A 21,964-nucleotide genomic window follows, 5' to 3' on the forward strand; every position below is an offset into this window, starting at 1 on the left:
ACAAGTCCAGTTCTCAAGTGCTGGTCGCAGAATAACATTTAAATACCTTTGTTGGAAAACTACCCCTTTTTAGCCTCTCGTCAACCTAAAAAGTTGGTTTTGTTTTATATGTTTATTGTTTCTAAGTAAAACGTCTTTAAATCTCTGCTAACAGAAAATGAAGGCAGGTCTGCCCAGCTGAGCAGCCCCACGCAGCCGGCCGGCTAACACTGGCCTACAGTTATCAGGTATAATCCCCATCACACTCCTGAACAAAAGGCTGTCCTCATCAAAGTCGCTGCTGCTCCTTGAATAGAAGTCTGTCTAGGAGCATGCCTCTTGTTCAAGCTCTAAGAACAAAACTAGACAACTGCAAGCCCTGTCTTCCCTGAACGTCTGCAGGGGAGGGGAGCCCAGTTCAGCTCTGAGAATTTGCTGGTTTATTGGCTTTAACAGCCTTGCACCTCCAGCCAGCTTGGCCAGGAATGTGGATCAAAAACCCAGAGCAAGTCCCCAGACTCTCCAGAGGAGCAAGCAAGCAAGCCCTCAGTGCCTTACCTCACAGGCTGGAACTTCTTCCCGAGGACTCAGTGGGAAAGCAAGGGCTGATTTCTGTCTGCAGGAGCCCAGCAAGCAAGCAGGCAGGGCAGGCAGGCAGGCAGGCAGGCAGGCGGCCGAATGCACACTGCTCTATTCAATAAACTGCAGGCCGCCCTTCCGGAGCCGCTCCCAGCAGTCCACGCTAAGAGAACACATAGCCTGATGTTTACAGTCTGCTGTCGGTGGTATGCATTGTCCTGCAGTTCTGCTGTTAGGCAGCCAATGACGACAGCGGCCAAGGTGGATGCAGCCGGCCGCTGGAGATGCCTGTCATTCCCTAGGCATGCTCAGGAAATCACTCATCAGAAAACCCAAGACCTAAGACGCTCCGAAACTGCCTGCACGCTGCCAAAACCAGGCTGCTGCATGCCCTTTTTTGGTTATCCTTTCAGGGCCCCTGGAAGTGGATCCATTGTCAGGAACAATCATAAGAAATGTTAATCTTGGAGTAAGAGGCTGTCTTGGAGAACACAGATGGAGCTTTAAAGAGCAAGCACAATCTATGAAACCACAACTTAACAGCCTATAAGTTTATGGAGGGCGGGGGGTGGGGAAGGCTTCTCAGTTGAGGGAGCCTTAATTGTGTCTGTCTCTGCAAAGTAGCTGTATATACAAAATGAACTTAAATGGTCGTGCAATTGTAAAGCCTGAAATGGACAGGACCCAGCTCGGACATACGGACGACATTGTAGCCTGAGAGAGCACAGTTCTCTGTAACATGCCTGTTGTTGTTGTTGTGTGCTCTCCAGTCTATTTCAACTCATAGTGACCCCATGTGACAGAGTAGAACTGCCCCAGATGATTTTCTTGGCTGTCATCTTTATGGAAGCAGATCGTCAGGTCTTTTTCCAGAGGAGCGGCTGGGTGGGTTCCTACCACCAACCTTTCAGTTAGCAGCTAAGCACTTAACCGTTTGCAGCACCAGGACTCCTTAAACGATGCCTACGTGTGCTTGAAAAATAACTGAACACAAGCTCAGGTTTTTTTTTTTTTTTTTTGTAGTAGTAGGTAATGTGATAGGAAGAAGCCCTGGTGGCGCGGCGGTTAAGCATTCAGCTGCTAACTGAAAGGTTGTCAGTTTGAACCCATCAACTACTCTGCTGGAGAAAGATGTGGCAATCTGCTCCCGTAAAGATTACAGCCTCGGAAACCCTATGGGGGAAGTTCTACTCTGTCCTATAGGGTCACTATGAGTTGGAATCAACTTGATGGCAATGGGTTTGATTTAATGTAATAGGAGGGTCCCTGGGTGGTATAAAGGGTTAAGCACAAGACTAGTAATCAGTAGGTTGGTGGTTCAAAGCCACCTAGAGGGTGTCTGAGAAGTCAGGCTTGGAGATCTGCTTCCAAAGGGTCACAGCCTTGAAAACTCTATGAAGAAGTTCTACTCTGCACACTTAGGTCTCCATGAGTTGGAATCAACTTGGTGGCAATTAACAACAACAATGTAACAGGTTGGCCAGAATAAGCATAGCGAGCCTCAGCTACATAAGGTTCTGCGGACTTAGCAGTCGATCACTTTAACCACTTGGCCACCAGGGCTCCTTACTGACAAGCCTTCCCTGTTTATGAAGATCTGCTTGGAAATGACCTCTCCTTGGGAAAAGTCCCTGCCCTTTATCCCTCATTCAGAACACCTGGGAAGTTATTGACCCACATGAGTGGTATTCTTTCTCAGCCCATGAGCAAGTTACCTACAGGCAGCTTTATCAGCACTCTACACTCATCTCCTTGGAAAGGCTACTCTTTCCCCCTCTTCCCAACTGCTACTGCTCCACATCCTGGAAAACCTGCTGGCCAGAGGCAGAGGTGAACTTTGGGCGTCCCAAGTTAGAACTCAGAATCTACTTCCCCAGAGACATGGAATAAATAATGGTTGATGGGAACAGAACAGTCAGCATTGCATTTCAAGCACGTGGTAGCGCAAATCGGCATTTGTGGAAAACCGCCATTTATAAAAGCATTCCTATGGGAAAATGTTCTCTGATCCCAAATAAATAATTTGGAAACAAACTTTTTGAACACTACCAGTTCTGCTGCTGGGGACCCCTGATAAGGGGACAGGTTGTAAAGATAGAATTATACTTCATGGTCTGGTAAAGTGCTGAGTTGAAGACATTGTGGGGTAGACATCAGTAAAGTTCTGGAAATAATTCAATTGGTGATGCCTGTGTGAAAATGTGAGCTTCGTCAGGAGATTTCAGGGCACAGGATCACCAACCTCTACTGCCCATACCCAGAGAAAACCAAAAACCAAACCAAACCCAATGCTGTCGAGATGATTCCAACTCAGAGGGACCCTATAGAACAGGGTGGAACTGCCCCATAGAGTTTCCAAGGAGCGCCTGGCGGATTCGAACTGCCGACCCTTTGGTTAGCAGCTGTAGCACTTAACCACTATGCCACCAGGGTTTCCCCTTACCCAGAAAAGCCTGTTTTAATGTAGAGCTTCCACCAGCACTGCTGGTCATAGCCTAAGCAACAGTCTCCCCACTCGCATGAGTAATGCCCTTTGGTTGAACAGCATCAGGGTATGATTTTGGAATCTATGAATAAAATAAGTACCAGCTTTTCAGAAGAAAGAAAATTTGTGCTACAAATGGGAAAAATATTATCAACAGGAAGCATGGAAAGGGCATGCATTTTGCATAGCTTTTAAAAGATAAAGGGCTAAATACATTGCACAATGTCTTTAGAAAACAGATGCATGGCTTCCCTAGATAAATTCTGGACGCCTCATGTACACGGTATAGTGGAAGTCCAACCATTCAGCCTATCTTCTGTTTGAAAATAAATTGACTGGGGAGAAACTATATAGTTGGGAGAATAATTTAGCAAATTGCATGTAATATACACCAAGATTTAGAAAAAACTTTTTTTAAATAAATAAGCAAGGATTAAAAAAAAGAAGAAGAAGAATAGAAAGGAAATAAAAAGAAAGAAAATAAGAAACAAAAACCAGATATATGTTGCCCAGTCTCGACCATGGGAAATTTTAGTTTCATGGCATTTACTTCTTCTGGAGGGCAGATATTAAACAGCACTAAAAATACACAGGATTTATATAGGAAATTTCTGTGGAATGTATTTCCCACTAGTTTCTTTCCACATATAGGACAGCTTGTCTGTCAATGAATATATCTGCCCAATCAACTCAAAACAAATCCAAAGATATACTTGAAAACACATGAATGACTCATTGTATTTTTTTCAGGTCCACCTGAATGTTTGCTACCACATAGACCCATCATGAGCAATTATATTTTGCTTGGGTGTCAATTTGGGAAAAATAAAAGAAGGCCACACTTTTTAAATTGAAAATTAAAACAATTTCATTTAGTTCCATGAAAAATGTACATTCTTCCAGTTTAAAATATCTACTTTATTGAATAGAACAGAGAATTCCAACCTTTTTAAAGGTAGCAGAACATCCCCCCACTTCTTTTAGCCAAGTGAAATCTTTTCAGAAGTTCAAGTTTATAAAAGAAAAAAGCTGGCTAGTAGAATCTTGATATCAAAATTGGACAACAACGACAAAAAAAAAAAAAGAATTTTGACTAGATGCACTTATAAACCTAGATTTAAAAAAAATTACCAAATTGAATCCAACAATGTACAAAAAGTTAAGACCAGTGCAGGCACTGATGGCTCAAAATCTAAAAATCTATTCCTATAACCCACAGTCTTAGCAATTAAAAATAAATAAAAAATAAAAACTCATCCTAACAGATAAAAAATAACCTTGGTAAAGTCAGTAATCATTTATGAAGCAAAAAAAAAAAAGCTCTTGGTAGATTAGGAATAGAATCTTTATAATGAAGACATTTACCAGAAACCTACTGTAAATACCATGCTTAATGATGAAATGTTAGAAGTATTCTCATCACGGTCAATGGAAAGACAAGGATGACTACTATCTCTTAACAACCAAAAAATGTGTCAGAGGTCCTAGCCAAGGAAAAGGAAAAGGAAAAAAAAAAAAAAAACAACAGCTATTGGGATTAGAAAGAAACACAAACATCTTTATTTACTATGATTGATTATCTTTGTAGAAAACTCAAGAGAATCTACAAATATACTAAAACAAATCAAATTTTAAAAGTTTAGCAAGATTACTGGAATCAAGCTCAGTATGCAAAAACCAGAGTGTCTGTGATCAGCCACATCTAACTTTAACATATAACGGAAAAATAGTATCTCCGGGCAATGGTTTCAGGGGTTCACCCAGCCTCCATGGCTCCAGAAAGTCTGGAGTTCATGAGAATTTGAAATTCTGTTTTGCATTTTCCCCCTTTTGATCAGGATTCTTCTATAGAGTCTTTGATCAAAATGTTCAGAATATTCTTAACCCAAACCCACTGCCGTCAAGTCAATTCCGACTCATAGTGACCCTATAGCACAGAGTAGAACTGCACCATAGAGTTTCCAAGGTGTTCCTGGTGGATTCGAACTGCCGACCTCTTCGTTAGCAGCCATAGCACTTAACCACTACACCACCAGGGTTTCCATATTCTCAACAACAACAAAATAAATAAAATTTTAAAAAAGAAAAAATACATAATGGAAAAATACACTATCAGTAACAATAAAAAAAAATGGGCATTACATATGAATGAATCTAATAAAATATGTGCAGGAAAATTACAGAACTTAATATAGGGATATAAAAGGACTAAATAAATAGTGAAATACACCACTTTCATGAATGGGAAACCTCAAAATTGTAAATATATATATATATATATTATCCTCAAATTAATCTATACATTTATTATTCCAATCAAAATCCCAAAATGATATTTTTTATAGAACTTCACAAAAGAATCCCAAAATTCACATGAAAAAGTAAAGATCTAAAAATAGGTAACAAGACTTTTCATAGAGCAATTCTACCTAAGATGTGTGTTATTGGCACAGATAGATCAATAGAATAAAGTGGCAAGCCTAGAAACAGACCCAAACACATATGGAAATTTTGTAAATAACAAAGGAGACGTTACAAATCAGAGGGAAAAGAATGGACTATTCAGTTAATGATAAAGTGACGTAATCCGCACTCCATGCTAAAATAAACTAGGCTATATAGGAAACCCTGGTGGCGTAGTGGTTAAGAGCTATGGATGCTAACCAAGAGGTCAGCAGTTCAAGTCCACAAGGTGCTCCTTGGGAACTCTATGGGGCAGTTCTACTCTGTCCTATAGGGTCACTATGAGTCGGAATCAACTGACAGCAGTGGGTTTGATTTTTTTATTATATGAAAAACCAGACTTGGAGATGGTTAGGAAAAATTGGAGGTGAGCATTTTATGGTAGAGTAGGGAAGAATTCTTAGACAATCATAAAAACAGAGCTTTACAAATGAATAGACTGATGCATTTGAATGTACGGTTAAACATGGCAGATCAAATGCACACCACACTCATTCATTTCTGCTCCTTCCCCAAGCCTCACCATGATGATAGTAAAGAAATAAAAAGTCATAAATCTTATAAAGCAAAGAGTACTGGGAAGGAGACGACAGAGGCCACATTCTGGAATTTGGAAAATTGATGGATGTTTGATAATTGATTTAACCAAGCTGAGGAAACTGAAATCTGGCCATATGAGAGTTGGAGGCCAACAAGAAAGAAGCTCAGAATTCATAATTCAAGCCTCAGAACCAGGGAAAACTCAGGATTTGGAAGCCCCAAAATTTCTGAAGGTGAAGGGTGAGGCAGAAAACCGATTTGGCCGAGGATCTAAGGAGTAGTTAAACCAGTTGCCATTGAATCAAGAGTCATTTCTGACTCATGGTGATCCCATTTGTGTCAGAGAAGAACTGTGCTGCATAGGGTTTTCAACAGCTGGTTTTTCAGAAATAGACCTCCAGGCCTTTCTTCTTGAAGGTAAACTCGAACCTCTAATTTTTAGGTTAGCAGCGGAGCACATTAACCGTTTGTACTGCCCAAAGGAGTAGTAGAAGCCCAGACACCCTCCTCCACCCCACACAGCCGGCTGACATCCCTCTCTCAACCAGCCAGAAAACCAGAGGTTTATTCCCTCAAGAAAATGAAGTCAGAGGTGCCAGACTCAGAGGCCAGGCACGGCAGTGGATAGGGAAGAGGCACTGTACCGAGAACAAGGTACTCAGTGGGAGCCTACCCACCCTACGCTGACTCTTCCCCAGTGCCCTTACCTGAGGGGTGTCCACGACAGGAACAGTCAGGTCGATACACCGCAGTTGGCAGGTTCACAGAAAAAGGCCAGAAGGTTCAGGCATTTGAGGGACTGATGAAATGGCTGACACGCTGTCTACAGCCCCTCAGTGAACCCATACATGAGAGGTTCCCATTGGCTGTTTCAAGCCTTCCTCTTAAATATGAATATCCATTTCAGGAAAAACTCTGAAAGACTGAGGTTAGAAGAAACAACAGAAAAAAGAAACTCAAGGGAAAGAGAGGCTGGGTTGGAAACAGAAGAAAATGTCAAGAAGATGATAATTACTATTCTCAGAGAGTTTAAATGTTGTATCCATGAGGCAAGAGAAAGACTCTTTAAAAAGGCACTTCCAGAGAACAGAAAAGAATTCTCGTAGATGGCAAATATTATGGCAGAGATTTGCAAAAATTCAATTTAAGAAAGGGGCGATAAAGTTCAGAAATATCTCTCAGAAAAATAGAAGAAAAAGACAAGATAGAAAAGAGGCAAGAAAGGATGGAGAATCAACCACAAACCAGTACAGAGTTATCCACCTATCCTCTCTGGCTCAGAGAATAAGGAGGCAGGCTCTGGGTGACCTGGCTATTGGTTGTCCAGAAAAAGAAGGCAGAGAAAAGAGTGGGAAGGAAATTATTTAAGAAAAAATAAAATAAAAATTCCCCAAAATGAAAGACACAAATTTTCAGATTAAAAGGGGCCACTGAGTGTCCAGTACAAAGAAGGAAAATACGGTTCAGTCAGAAGTCATTGAGTTATTGAAGCTACGTGCTCCAATCAAAGGGAATAAAAAATTAAAAAAAAAAAAAAAAAAAGTTTGAGCGGGGACTAGAAACTAGGAAAAAAGACAAGGACCAGGGAACAGATGATGCAAACCCAGGATGGAAGTAGTAGTCCGGTAAGGATGGTGGAAGACATTCTGAATAATAGATGAATAGTTGAGAAAGCAACCGGCAGAAATTGGAACAGAGGACCCAGGGGGGCATGTATTAAGGAAAAGTCAAGTATATGTTTGATTTATTGAGATGGGTTTTACAATTTTGCTTCAGAGTTTGGGGAAAAAACCAAAAACCAAACCCGCTGCTGTCGAGTCAAGAAGCATTAGTAATAAATCAAGCCCGTTGCCATTGAGTCAATTCTGACTCATAGCGAACCCTACTGGACAGATTAGAACTGCACCATAGGGCTTCCAAGGAGTTGCTGGTGGGTTTAAACTACCGACCTTTTGGTTAGTAGCCGAGCTCTTAACCCCTGCTCACCGGGGCATTAGTGAAACAAGGAAATAAGTAAATGTAAGATCGAGGTCATTATAATTCTAGGAAAAACAAAAAGTTTGCATGAGAAAGTAAAAGTACCGTGGTATACTGTATAGTTTAGCTGTGAGAAATACTTATATAGTCATAATAGTGTCCTATAGGGTCACTATGAGTCGGAATCGACTTGAAGGCACTGGGTTTTTACCGGGTAATAGTGTACATACTGCATGGTGATTTCACCAGAACAACGGTGATGTCATTAGATTTGGATGATAACAGGCAAGAACATGTTAGTAGGATGATGATGGATAAGAGAGCTAAACCTTCATTGTTGTTTAGTAGGAAAGCAACAGATAAGGCCTAATATTAAAAATTCAGTAAATGACAGTATTTGTTGTTGTTGCCATCAGGTCAATTCTAACACAGAGCAACCCCATGTGACAGACTAGAACTGCCCCATAGGGTTTCCTAGGCTGTAATCTTTACAGGAGCAGACCAGCAGTCTTTTCACCCACAGAGCAGCTGGTGGGTTCAAACCTCCGACCTTGCCATTAGCAGCTAAGGGCTTAACCATTGCACCGGCAGGGCTCCTTAGTATATTATTTAGGAATATGGTAAAATGGAGGGTCAGTGAAAAAGAGGAAGGGCCTCAATGAGATGGGTTGACGGTGGCTGCAACAATGGGCTCAAGCATAGCAAAGATTGTGAGGATGGCAGGACCAGGCAGTGTTTCGTTCTGTTGTACATAGGGCTACTATGAGTCGAACTGATTCAACAGCACCTAACAACAATAACATGGATATAAATAACCAACAGAACAAGATTGTTTGTTTATTCATTCAGTGAACAAATATTTATCGAATGCCTACCACACATGAGGGTCTGTTTTAGCATTGTGAACAAAATACACTTTGATGGAGGGAGACAGGTAAACATATTAACAAATATATAGGTCTATAATGTCAAGCACTAGTAAGTATTATAAAGAAAAAGTAAGAAAGGATAAAGAAACTGAGAAAATCTGGGAAGTGTCTCTGAAGAGATTCTTTAACAGAGACATGAATAAAGTAAAGGACCAAGCAGTGGGAACAGATGAGGGAAAAACAGTCCCGAAAATGAGAAGAGCAAGTGCACATACAAGAAAGGGTCAAGAGTCCATTTCACGGCAAATGGCCAGATCATCCAGAGCCTGTCTCCTTAGTTCTTGAGCTGGAATGGACGATTGGATGTCTCTATGGTGTCTCTGCAGTTCTAACAGGGAAACTCAGCCCTGTGCACAGTATGGACTTCCAGATGGTGAGCCCGTGGAGATACCCCCTTATCTGCATGTGCTTTCCCAGCTGCATTTGTTTCCCCTTCCTGTCCTCTGCTTCACCAAGGCTGTCTAAAACCCACCCAAGACCATGTGAAGAGGTCTGCCCTCCCTTCCCAGCCAGAATGCATACCCCTCACTCATTTCAGAAAAAGGCCCATCTTATAATTGGCTTTGCATTGCAGGCATACCTCGGAGGGGTGCAAATAAGGAAGCATTTCAACTATTTGATCTATTTTGGGTGAGGTTTTGTAGCTTTGGCCTAGCAGACTGTGTCGTCTGAGAAGCAAGAAGGCAGTAATTTCTCTCAAGGGGCAGGCTATTTTTAAGATCTGAGTAAAGAGAAAGCGTATTTCCAGAGACAGCTGAGTCTGGTGCTATCTGGGAAAGGATGGTTGGTTTTGACCAAAATGTGTAACATAAATGTGTCTAACCACTAATCAAGCTCTGCCGGAGGTTGGCTTGTTTGTATCGCAGAAAGAGTGTGTGCGAGAGAGACTTGAAATGTCATTACAGCTTCCTGTCTCTTCGTCTTTCTGAGACCAACCAACACTTCATGGTGCCCTCAACAGCATCTCACCTCACGACCTCCTCTTTCTCCACTGATCACTCCCCTCTGTGTGGAAACATGTCCAGGGCTTGGGAAAAAGTACCTTTGATTGACTCCTCTTCTCTTTTATTGTTGAATTTCTCCAAATGATGATATTATGATAAAACTCCCATTTCTTCTTCTATGACCTCACTTCTTTTTGGTCCCTGGCCATTTTGTGTTCAGCCTCCCTCCCTCTTCTGGAAGTTTCTCTGAGGTCACTGTGTAGCTGAAGCTTTTTGCAGTTCTCCCTCATGCTCCCTGGTACCCTCTTGGTTTTCTCTTGATCTTTTGTGGCTCCTGACACTGGCATCCAGCCTGTTGTCCTACCTCTCTGGCCTCTTTGATGATTTCACGTGTTCTTTCTTTTCCCTAAAAGTGGGCATCCCTCGGAACCCGGGGCTCTCTTAGAGAACAACACTATCTGCTTCACAGGGCAGATGTAAGAATTAAGTGAGATAAAATGTATAGGAAGTTGCTTTGTGAATGAAATTTCTTTATTTACTGATGCTACAAACATTTATGTAGTATCTCCTCTGCATATTAATCCTTTTCTTAGTCCTGGGAGTACAATGACACTGTAGAAGTCAACAATGGTAAAAGGAGTTTTCCCTTGCTGGCAGACATCTATGTAATCACATAGGTGTGGTAAGGCGGGGCAGGTGTGTCATAAAAATTCTGTGCAGTGAAGGTCCCAATGGGGACCAGGTGAGGGAGAGGGCGTTTCTGTTGTAGATGTAGACTGTTTCAAATCTCATTCGTTCTTGTGTTTTCACCATCACTTCTGCTTGGATAGTAAATACTGAACATATATTGAGCCCTGAGTCCTTGTTCTCATCATGAACTCCCTTGCTCAGTGTTATGCATTGAAATATGTCACCCCAAAATGTGTGTCAACTTGGCTAGGCCATGGTTCCAGGATTGTGGGATTGTCCACCATTTTGTCATCTGATTTAGTTGTCCTATGTGTTGTAAATCCTACCTCTATGATGTTAATGAGACAGAATTAGAATTAAAGACAGTTATGTTAATGAGGAAACACAATTTATAGGATTAAATTGTGTCTTGAGTCAACCTGTTTTGAAATATAAAAGAGAGAAGCAGGCAGAGAGACAGAGGGACGTCATACCACCAAGAAGCTCCTTGACCAGACCAGGGGAAGACTGAAGACAAGTACCTTCCCCAGAGCTGACAGAGAGAGAAGACCTTCTCCTGGAGCTGACACCCTGAATGTGGACTTCTAGCCTACTAGACTGTGAGAGATTAAACTTCTGGTTTGTTGAAGCCATCCACTTGTGGTATTTCTGTTATAGCAGCGCTAGATAATGAAGACGCTCAGAAACTTTTAATATCATTTTATTGCCAATAGAATAAAGTAAAAATTTGACTTAGAATTTTGGGGTGATCTATAGTCCTTCTCTTTGCCTTTCCTACGGTCTTTTCAACACAAGCCCTCACCATCTCCCACTCTAGCCTGCTCAGTGGCCCTAATCATGGGGTCCTCTCCTGCTTCAGTGACTTCTGTCAAAGCTGCCTCTCCCCTTCGCCTTACCTGAGGTCTTTCCAGCAATGCCAGCTGCAGACCCACCAGAAAGACATTCCTCAAAAGTCAGCCCTCAGTTAATAAGCCTTCTCCCACTACCTACTAAACCTACTGTCAGAACCACTCATTTTGTATTTATCACTTACTGACTTGAGTTAGGAAACCCTGGTGGTGTTGTGGTTAAGAGCTACGGCTGCTCCCCAAAAGGTTGGCAGTTCAAACCCACCAGGAACTCCTTAGAAACTCTACGGAGCAGTTCTGCTCTGTCCTATAGGGTCGCTATGAGTTGGAATTGACTCGACGGCAACGGGTTCGGGTTCAGTTAGACTTGAGTTGTTCTATTTCATTCTAGTGTATACCTCCTATTTTCCTAACTAGACTAATTAATTAATTCAACAAATATTTCTTGAGTACTTGCTATGTGTTCTATCATGACCTCTATAACGTCCTAGCAATACAATGGTAGCAGGACTGACATAGACCTTGTGCCTTAGAGCTCATAGGGCCGTATTGTAAAATCACAGGTCACGGATTATACCTATTTATATTTCTCTCTCGGTGTCTCTCTCTCTCTCTCTCTTTTTATCACCTGTCTGTCAGTTTGTCATACTATGGTGGTTTGTGTGTTGCTATGATGCTGGAAGCTATGTCACCAGTATTCAAAATATCAGCAGGGTCACCCATGGTGGACAAGTTTTAGTGGAGCTTTCGGACTAAGACAAACTACGAAGAAAGGCCTGATGATCTGCTTCTAAAAATTAGCCAGTGAACACCCTATGGATCACAACAGAATGTTTTCCAATATAACCCTGGAAGATGAGCCTCCTAGGTTGGAAGACTCTCAAAATACACAATGGCTACAACGATGAACTCGAGCATACCAATGATTGTGAAGATGGTACAGGACCGGGCAACAGTTTGCTCTGTTAGACATGGGGTCACTATTAATCTGTGCTAATTCAACAGCAGCTGGCGGCAACAGTAACGCCTACCTATAAACATACATGCATGCAAACATATAGGCATAAAACTCGATGAGGTTCTTATTTGTCTACACTGACTTTTTGGGTCAGGATTAAAAAATATGATAAAAATTAAGATATCTTGGTAAAAACTACTTATATTAAAAAAAAATTTTTTTTTTCTTATATTAGCTGCATACAAATCCAGTAGAGGAAAAAAAAAAAAAATCAGTGCCAAAACTGAGAATTCCTCTCAGTGCTCAAGGAATGATGAATGTGGATTTGGACCTAGGCCAGGGCCCCTGGGTTCTCGGTGTTGCTGCCCTAATTAAGAGGTGCAGGTGGCTGGGCGAGGGGAACCAGGGAATACAGTTTTCTCACATGCTCATGAATACCAGGCATACCTCAAACAGAACTATCCATGGATTGGTTTTGGGGGCACACTTTGTTCATACTATTCTTCAGGAAGGCAAGAAAGTTTAAAAAAAAAAAAAAACTTATTAGTAATCCCAATAAGTAAATGGATTTGGCTAGAGGCTGAGTTAGAAACTACAGAGTGCTGATTTATTAACTTGAGAAGGTAGATATATCCTGAGATACAGAATTGAGATGGTCGTTAAAACCAAGGCTCCTGTCCAGTGGTAGCTCCCCTGAAGACACAAAGAGGTATTAGGGAAAGTTCTGATCCAGGTCCCAAGGGTCTAGCCAATTTGGAGGAATGATTCCAGCAATCTGTGGTGGTCAATATGTTATCCCTCTTTAGGGATATTTTTGTCTGAAGGACCCATTGCTGGGAGAACTACTTCTCCCTAAAATAGTACTGGAGGAATACAAGCACATTCTTTCTAAAGCTTGAAAACACCAGCCTCCTCTTTGCCTGCCATTTGCATTGCCTTCTTTCAGGATAAACAATTTATAGATGACAAGGTTATGTATTATTTTGAAGTCAATATATCCTGGTGGCCTATATGAATCTATCTCCTTAGAAAGATCATCATTAAATCATTCTATTTGAGTGGGTCATTTCTGGGGTGTTTTCATTTAAATGGATTATTTATAGTGTATGACAGTATATATATCTACAGTAGGATGAATAATGGCCCCTAAAGAAGTCCACATCCTAATCCCTGGAACCTGTGAATATGATCTCATACAGCACAGGGACTTTGCATGCATGATTTTGTTAGGGATCTCGAGATGGGGAGATTATCCTGGATTATCCAGGTGGGCCCAATGTAATCACAAGGGCCCTTATAAAATGGAAGCAGGAGATGAGAGTGAGTGGGAGGAGATGTGAAGATAGAAGGAAGAGGGCAGAATGATGCAAGGAAGGGGCCATGAGCCAAGGAATGCAAGTGACCTCTACAAGTTGGAAAAGACAAACAGATTCTCCCTGAAGCCTCCACAAGGAACTCAGCCCTGCCAACACCTTGAATTTAGACCTCGGAGCTCCAGAACTATAAAAGAATAAACCTGTGTTGTTTTAAGCTGCTAATTGCATGGCAATTTGTTACAGAAGCAACAGGAAACTAATATAATATCTGTCTCCCCTCCTAGGCTGTGAATGCCCTAAGAGCGGGGACTTTGCCCTATTTATCTCTGTACCCCAACACCCGGAATAATGCCTAGGGCAAATGTGGAATGGATGAATTTGAGAGAATTTCACCTTCCTGACCTCATTCCCAAGTTTTGGGATACTCTTTACTTAGGGAATTTGTTGGTGAGTAGAGTTCTCAGCTCCTTCCCCAACCCAACACTCTGATATTCCTTCTTCCTCCCCCAAAGAATAGTAGGTTTTGGTCAACTTCAAGGACACTGACTGGGCTACACCTAGAAACTGAAGCCTTAGAGTCGAACTGTTTGGGTCAGAACCTCTACTAGGCCGGAGTGCTAAGGAGAACTGAGGCAACACTCACCTAGGAGATCACTGGGCCATCCCTCTCTTCACCGCCCTTCTCCCATACTTCTTCATTTTGCTGGCTGGAGGGCTCTGGACTCGACTCCCCCCTGCCCAATGGAGGGATAAGATCCAAGATTCAGTTGTAGGTCAGCCAGGTTTACTTGGTGGATACCCTAGATTTGGGGCCACAGCTCCAGCTAAGAGAAGTGTTCCTTCCCAGATTGGGCCTCTGTACAGATTACTTCCCCCAGAAGATCCTGGACATGAGTGCCTGATGGTGGGGACCCACCCTGGGTGGTCCCAGGTTCCTGCTCAATACCATCCCATTAAGATTATTTGTAGGCTTCAAAGACCTGGTGGCAAATATTTCAAAGCTAATAATAAACTAAAAATAAAACCAATTGTAAATATTTATATCTTAAAAGTTATTTTATTTAAAAATTTTTTTCCAAAATATTTGCTGGTTGCTGTTGACTCTGACTCACGGTGACCCCATGAGTATCAGAGTAGAACTATGCACCATAGGGTTTTCAATGGCTAATTTTTCAGAAGTAGAACTCCGGGCCTTTCTGCTGAGGTGCCTCTGGGTGGACTCACACCTCCAACCTGTCGGTTAGGAGCCAAGTGTGTTAACTATTTGCACCACCCAGGGATTCCTCCAAAGAACTATGTACCCATGTTATTATTACTTTTCTCTTACACATGCCAATAAAGCTAACTGACAAATGTTATAATGTTCACTTTGAGGAGGCAAAGACAGAACACAGAAAGGGTTGCAGACTACAGATTACAAGTTAAGCAACCTTAATAAGTCATTGAACCTCTCTGAGTTTTCATTTTCTTGTTTTGTAAAACAGCTGCCTTGCTGAGTTGATGGGAAGATCAAATCGCTTAATAAATGTGAACACGCTTTCTAAGCTGTTAAGGGGTACTTAGCTCTGAGATATTATCCTTATCAGCACAGAGCTGAGATTAAAACTCAAGCAGCCTCCCGACTGTTTCATTTTTTAACTTGAAATTAATCTACTGTGAATTTTCTTTCTAGGAGACCTTGGACCTCTGCAGAAACCATGGAGTAGTGGTTTCAGCAGCCACAGAGCTATTTTCTGATACTTGCCATTCCAAAGAAATTGGTGGAATTCTTCTGAGTGCAGAGAGGAAAAACACTGAAATTTTTTTAAGGGTCAGGATAGGATATCTTTTGGACAACCGGGTTGGGAGTGGTGAGGAGAAGCAAAAATTAAACTTCATCCAAAGCCAGACTGAGGCAGAAATGTTAAGGTGGTAGAATTAGTTTTCAAGACTCTGTTTTTCTCAGTTCTTATGATCTAAAGACCTAGTTCTGGCTGATCACCATCACCCACCTTTCTGGGTACAGTTTATCTAGGTTCTGCCTTTCACCCTACACCGTCAAAACTTGCCTGCCCTAGAACTCATTCTCTCAGAGGCTTACTCAAAGCTAGACTAACTAATCAGTACTAAGTTGGCAAAAGTCAGAATCAACTCGATAGCAATGGGTTTTTGTTGTTGTTGTTGTTTGTTTGTTTAGATCACCAGGACTGTCTTGTAAGGTGTCACTAGGTGGACGCAAACCTCCAACCCACTGGTGAGCAGCCAAGCACAATAACCATTTGTATCACCTACGGGCTCCATAAGGCCTCTTACCAAAAAGAAAAACAAACCCTTTGCTGTTGAGTTGATTCCAACTCATAGCAATCCTATAGGATAGAGTAGAACTGCCCCACAGGGTTTCCAAGGAGCTGCTGATAGATTCGAACTGCCAACATTTTGGTTAGCAGCTGTGTCTCTTAACCACTGTGCCACCATCTTTCAATTTCTTCTCCCTCTTCTGCCTCTAGCTTGTAGCACACCCCACTGCCATTAGTTTGTTTAGTCATTATTGTTGCTTATCTGGTTTTCTGCAGTAAACTGGTCTCCCTGCCTGGCCCACCTTCCTATTCCCACTCCCATTCCATTCTTCTTCTGCAGCCAGAACTACACAGATTGGGTCATGCTACCTCCCTGTTGAAAACTCTCCTTTGACTTCCCTTCACAATCAGAATAAAATCCTAAAAGTCCCTCTATGATCTTCCCCCTCCACCTCTCAGCCTTCATCTCCTCCCATCTTCTTTCCCTCTGTTCCAGCCAGAACAGCCTTTAGTGATTCCTGGAACACAGCAAGCATACAGCTCCTCGTGTTTGTTGTTCCCTCTGTCTGGATTGCTGTTTTCCGTTAAGTGTCTGCATGGCTCCCCTCATCGTTAATGTAAGTCTCTGCTGAACGATACCATATCAAAAGGCCTCACTAACCCCAAGTAAAATGAGAACTGTCCGTGTCACTTCTTATCCCCCACCCTGAGTTATTTTTCTTCATAACATTTATCAGCACTTGACATATTATTTATGGATCCCTGGTGGTGCAACGGTTAAGCACTCAGCTGCTAACTGAAAGTTCAGTGGTTTGAACACAGCTGCTCCACGGGAGAAAGATATTGCAGTCTGCCTCCATAAAAATTAGAGCCTTGAAAACCCTGTGGGGCAGTTCTACTCTGTCCTGTAGGTTGCTATGAGTCAGAATTCAACTCAATGGCAATGGGTTTGGTTTTTGGTTTGCCATATTATTTATAGTCAATTCTTGTTATTTGCGGTAGTTATAGTCTATAACGTCATTGAAAACCATGAATTAGCAAATACTGGACCACTGCACCTATGGAAAATACAGGGTTAGGTTCCTGCAAGACTCTGGTCACAACGTTTTTGTCAGCCAATCAATGTATAACCTTGTTTTATGTGTGATTCTTTTTAAAGACACCATATTTAGTATATATTGTTGATTCGTTAACGTTGAACTCACAGCCAACAGCACTGTGACCCGTGCCTGAATGAAGCATGCATTTTGATAGCCTTCTTGCTCTAGAAATTCTGAACATCACTTCAGCGCTATGCTCAGGGGTCATTTGGGACAGCAATATCATCAACAAAAAAGCAGGAAAAATACAAAAACACACGGCACTAAATAGACCACGAAAAGAACAGTTGTTCACAGTATGAAAACTGAAACAAGAAGGCAGGGTGTTGCCTTGTTCGACCTCAGCTGGGAATGTGTGCATTGGATGACTCAAATTTTTCACTGCTCCCACATGTCCGCGAATTACCAAGAAAGAGCTGTGGGTATTGATTTTGAGTTTACAAGTAAAGTTTATCAAGTAGGCAAGTCCGCAAATATGGAATTCATAAATAATGAGTATCAGCAGTCTTTGATTGGATTACTTGCTCATTGACCTCCATCAACCCTTCACTAGAATGTAAGCTCCTGGAGTGTATACTCTCTACCTGTTTTACTTGTTGCTTTATACCCAGCTCTAGTTCTTGGCACATGGTAGATGCTCAACAAATTTGCTGAATGAATGAATGATTTGCAGATGGAGTCTGGCCACCTAAAAAGAACCTTCCAGGCCAGCCCTTAAAGATCTAGCTCCTATGCTTTGTTCCAGGTAAGCCCACAGGCACACACTCACCCTTCCCTCTCTGCTCCCTTCAGATTGGACTGTCCTCATTTCCTTGATGGTGACTTGTTCCTCTTGTCCTCAGGGTTTCACACATACTGTCCCTCTGTCTTGAACACTGTTCCTCCACATGTGTCCAGCTATCCTTTCTGATTCTCCAGGTCTGAGTTAGGTAGCCGTCTTACCCCACAGCACAGTGAACTTTCCCTACAACTGCACTCATTTTACACTACGACAGTGGCAGCCTGTCAGTACCCACCATGCACCGTGAGCTTCTGGAAGACAGGAGCAGAACTATCATTGTCTCTGCAGTGTTATCAGGAGGGATCAGTCCCTGGAGGAGGACATCATGCTTGGTGAAGTAGAGGGTCAGTGAAAAAGAGGAAGACCCTCAACAAGATAGATTGACACAGTGGCTGCAACAATGGGCCAAGGCATAGCAACAATTGTGAGGATGGTGCAGGACCAGACAGTGTTTCATTCTGTTGTACAAAGGGTCACTATGAGTCGGAACTGATTCAATGACACCTAACAACAACAACTGCAGTGCCCAGTATAGCACCTCAATGGATATTTGTGGAAAGATCCGTCTCTCTCCAGTATGTCTGAAGACTCCAGGATACTGGGGGACTCAGACTACAGTTTTAATTTGCTCTATGTGACTCTTAATAATAAGATGGTGATGTCCCTTAGGGATGATGTATATATAGGGATTATGAGGCACTTATCTGTGCTTTTTCAGGTAAATACAAAGTGCTCGGTGGGGAAGATCTACAGACTCTTTGAGGTGCTATTTTGACACTCAGAAATAGCCATATGGGGGTGTGCCTAACCCGGTACCCTGTGGGGTCTTAGAACAACCTTTGATACCTGGATAATTTACATGTGGCATCAGTTTCATCAGTTAGGAGGGCCCTGGGGCTGGAAAGAAGAGACTAAGAGGGTGCTGAGCTGAGTGACTGATGGCCGACTGGCTCTGCCAGGGTGTTTGAAGCAAATGCTCCCAGGAAGGAGAATGTGAAGCTCTCTGTGAACCCAGTTTTCTCACATGTCAACATGAGAATGGCCATAAAAGCCATGTCCTTCCTGGCATCCCTGTGAGGAGTAATAAAGAAATGTAATAAGAAACTGATTCACGAAACAAAACAGACTTGGGAGTAAAAAAAGCCAGCACCCAGAATTCCTCATGTAGCTGGAAATTGTCCCACATTTTAACCATTCCTGTCAGTCTAATGGGTGGTAATCAGTAACCTCTCCACTCCCTGTTCCTGTACACACATATGCACAATAAGAGCTGTGCATATTCAAAAGAAGGGAGAGCTAAGCTCACATGTTTATACGTACATTGGACTCATTCCTACTGATCGGTTCTTTTAAAGGTTAAATGCACATTAATTAATTTTCATTTATTCACATTCATATATTAATTTACCATATATAGACATGCGCGTGCACACAAACACACACATACATACTCAAGTCAATAAGGCAGCCTTCCCAGTTCTAAAATGAGATGGTTGAACTAGAAGGTCTCTAAGGTGTCTTCAGGTCTAAGAATCTAGGAGTCTAGGAGTTTTGAATTTGCAATATCTTGCAAATGCTTTAGGAGAAAAGAACAGACTTACATACTATAGTCTGAATAAGCCAGCATCACTCAAAAAGGTCAGCATAAGGAATGTACTGGTAGGCTATGCCGGCTACACTGAACAGAACCCCTGAGCACAGTTGTGTCGCAAGGTTTACTCAAGTTGCAAATAGATTCTCATGTCTTCTGTGAGCGAGCAAACTGCCCTCCTGTATGACCCCGGTTGCTGCTGAGTCAATTCCAACTGATGGCAACCCCATGTGGGTCAGAGAACCGCCCTTCATAGGGTTTTCAGTGGCTGATTTTTCAGAGGTAGGTCTCCAGACTTTTCTCCTGGGAAGCCTCTGGGTGAACTTGAGTTGCCAGCCTTCCAGTTAGTAGTCAAATGTGTTAACGGTTTGCACCAGCCAGGGTCTCCCCCATCCTGTAGAGCCATTTTAAAATGAGCTGTACTCCATATTTTTAAAATAGTCACAAAGGGGACCAAATTGACTCTTAAGAAAACCCTGATAAGAAGTCAGGTCTGGAAATCGCTAAAAGTCTGATTGCATAAGCAACCTTTGTACTATGGAGGGGGTCTCAAAGGACACAGAGCGCGGCGTCCAGGTGTCTATAGGCCTGCAAACAGCTGAGCTGGGCAGCTCTTTCTGATTAGAGAACTATAGGCAGAGAATGGGCGGGAGGAGCAGTGCTGTGCACAGCACAACTCCAGAGGGCGCCATTCACCTCCTAGTCTACATACACTGCGCTCCCTGGGGAGCAGGGCGAGGGTAAAGCAGTTTTCATTCATTGGTTCATATAAAGAGCAAATATGGGGAAAAAGACGTATGCTTTGTTTTTGTTGCTATTTTAATCAATAATCAAACAACTAAGTCTCAGGTTTAAATAAGGCTCAGAGAAAAGAATTAAATTGGCTCTAAATTTTCTGGCTAAGCCAGCTAGATTCATGCCAAGTTCTAATGCCAGAAGGCTTAAAGCAATGAGAACAATACAGCCGCCCTGAATGAAGCAAGTCAGTAAAGAGCCCCCCCCCAAAAGAAAACATAAACGATGCTGTTAAAGTGAAGCTTAGTACCAGCTTCAGTCATCTGGCAAAATGTATCCAGTGTCTACTATTTGCCTGACTGTATTATCAGATGGGCCCTAAGTTTAAGATATTCACAGCCCCGTGGAAAAATTCCCGTGTTTATAAGTATCTTTGGACTCTTATTCCAAATAAGCAGTTCATTTAAAGTTAAAAGGTATGTTAATTAACTTTCATTTATTCACTATGTCTACGGCTAAATCCTGGGGCTCTGGTGGTGCAGCGGTGAAGAGTTTGGCTGCTAACCAGAAAGGTCTGCAGTTCAAATCCAACAGATGCTCCTTGGAAACCCTACCTAATTAAGAGCTTTTAAGTCAAACATAATATTCAAGAAGAGACAAACTTTCTAAAATCAAGATAGCTGCTTAACTGAACACCAGGATCTTGCAACTAAGTCACATAAGATCTATGAGGTCTAAGTATATATTACAAAAATATCTAGAGAGGGCCCTTCAATGTGAGGGCTCTGTAAAGATGACAAAGGCTTACTGGGGTTTACTGAGCCTCCTCTCAGAAGTGAGAACTCCATGTGATTTATAATAGACGACTTACTATAATATAAAGCTGTGTATTATGAGTTAAAATTAGTATGGAGTAACTTTTTATTTCAACCTCAACCTCTCATTTGTTAACAGATAGTGATAACCCTTGATTAGTGTGGATAAATGAATAATTCCTCCAAGTATTATTTAACCATAAGAACAGAATAACCAAACCAAAAAACCAAACCCACTGCCGTCAAGCCGATTCTGACTCATAGCCACCCTATAAGGACAGAGTAGTACTGCCCCAAAGAGTTTCTAAGGAGCGCCTGGTGGATTCAAACTGCTGACCTTTTGGTTAGCACCGTAGCTCTTAACCACTACACCACCAGGGTTTCTGAGAACAGAATACAGAGCCCAAAATGGACCCATGAATATAGGAAAAACTGCATATGATAAAGGTAATATTTTAGATAAAGGGAAAAGATGTCCATACAATAATTGTGTTGGGGCTATTGGGTATCCACTTGGGAAAAAAATGTTTAGATCCCTATCTCCCATTGTTCACTAATAATTTCCAGATATATTAAAGATACAACTGTAATAGGAAAACAATGGCAGATAAGAAAGCATTCAGAGGAAATACAGGAAAATATTTTATCACGTTGAGTAGTAAAGACCATTTTAAACATGACTTAGAAGGCAAAAAACACAAAGGAAAAAACAGATACATTTAACTACAAAAAAAAAAAAAAATGACTTGTCCCCTATGAAAAGTGACACGAGTAAAGTTAAAAGACAAGTGACAGATTAGGATAAATTATGTACGTATATTAGTCACAGACAAAAGATTCGGAACTGCCAGACGTGGTTGTGTGGGCTACGTGCTGCACACCACCAGGGGGCGCCATTCAAGTAGACTATAATGGGAGTCCTGGGTGGTGCAAAGGGTTAAGCCCTCGACTACTAGCT

At 42.0% G+C, this 21,964-nt stretch overlaps 1 protein-coding gene across 7 annotated transcripts in view; it reads right to left on the bottom strand.

Annotated features, from left to right (window-relative positions):
• Positions 1–21,964, bottom strand: part of CALD1 (caldesmon 1) — a 261,525-nt gene that overhangs the window by 230,709 nt on the left and 8,852 nt on the right. For 2 of the 7 annotated variants that reach the window (XM_049893357.1, XM_049893353.1), the window contains exon 1: positions 538–1,002. The exons of 1 other annotated variant lie outside the window; for it this stretch is intronic. The gene's annotated coding sequence lies outside the window, so the exon portion shown is untranslated. Of the gene's footprint in view, positions 1–537; positions 1,003–14,351; positions 14,443–21,964 lie in introns of those variants that run through there. 4 more of the 7 variants (XM_049893354.1, XM_049893359.1, XM_049893360.1 and 1 more) reach the window with 4 other exon arrangements.

The sequence above is a fragment of the Elephas maximus genome, chromosome 8, assembly GCF_024166365.1.
Source record: "Elephas maximus indicus isolate mEleMax1 chromosome 8, mEleMax1 primary haplotype, whole genome shotgun sequence".
Lineage (NCBI taxonomy): Eukaryota > Metazoa > Chordata > Mammalia > Proboscidea > Elephantidae > Elephas > Elephas maximus.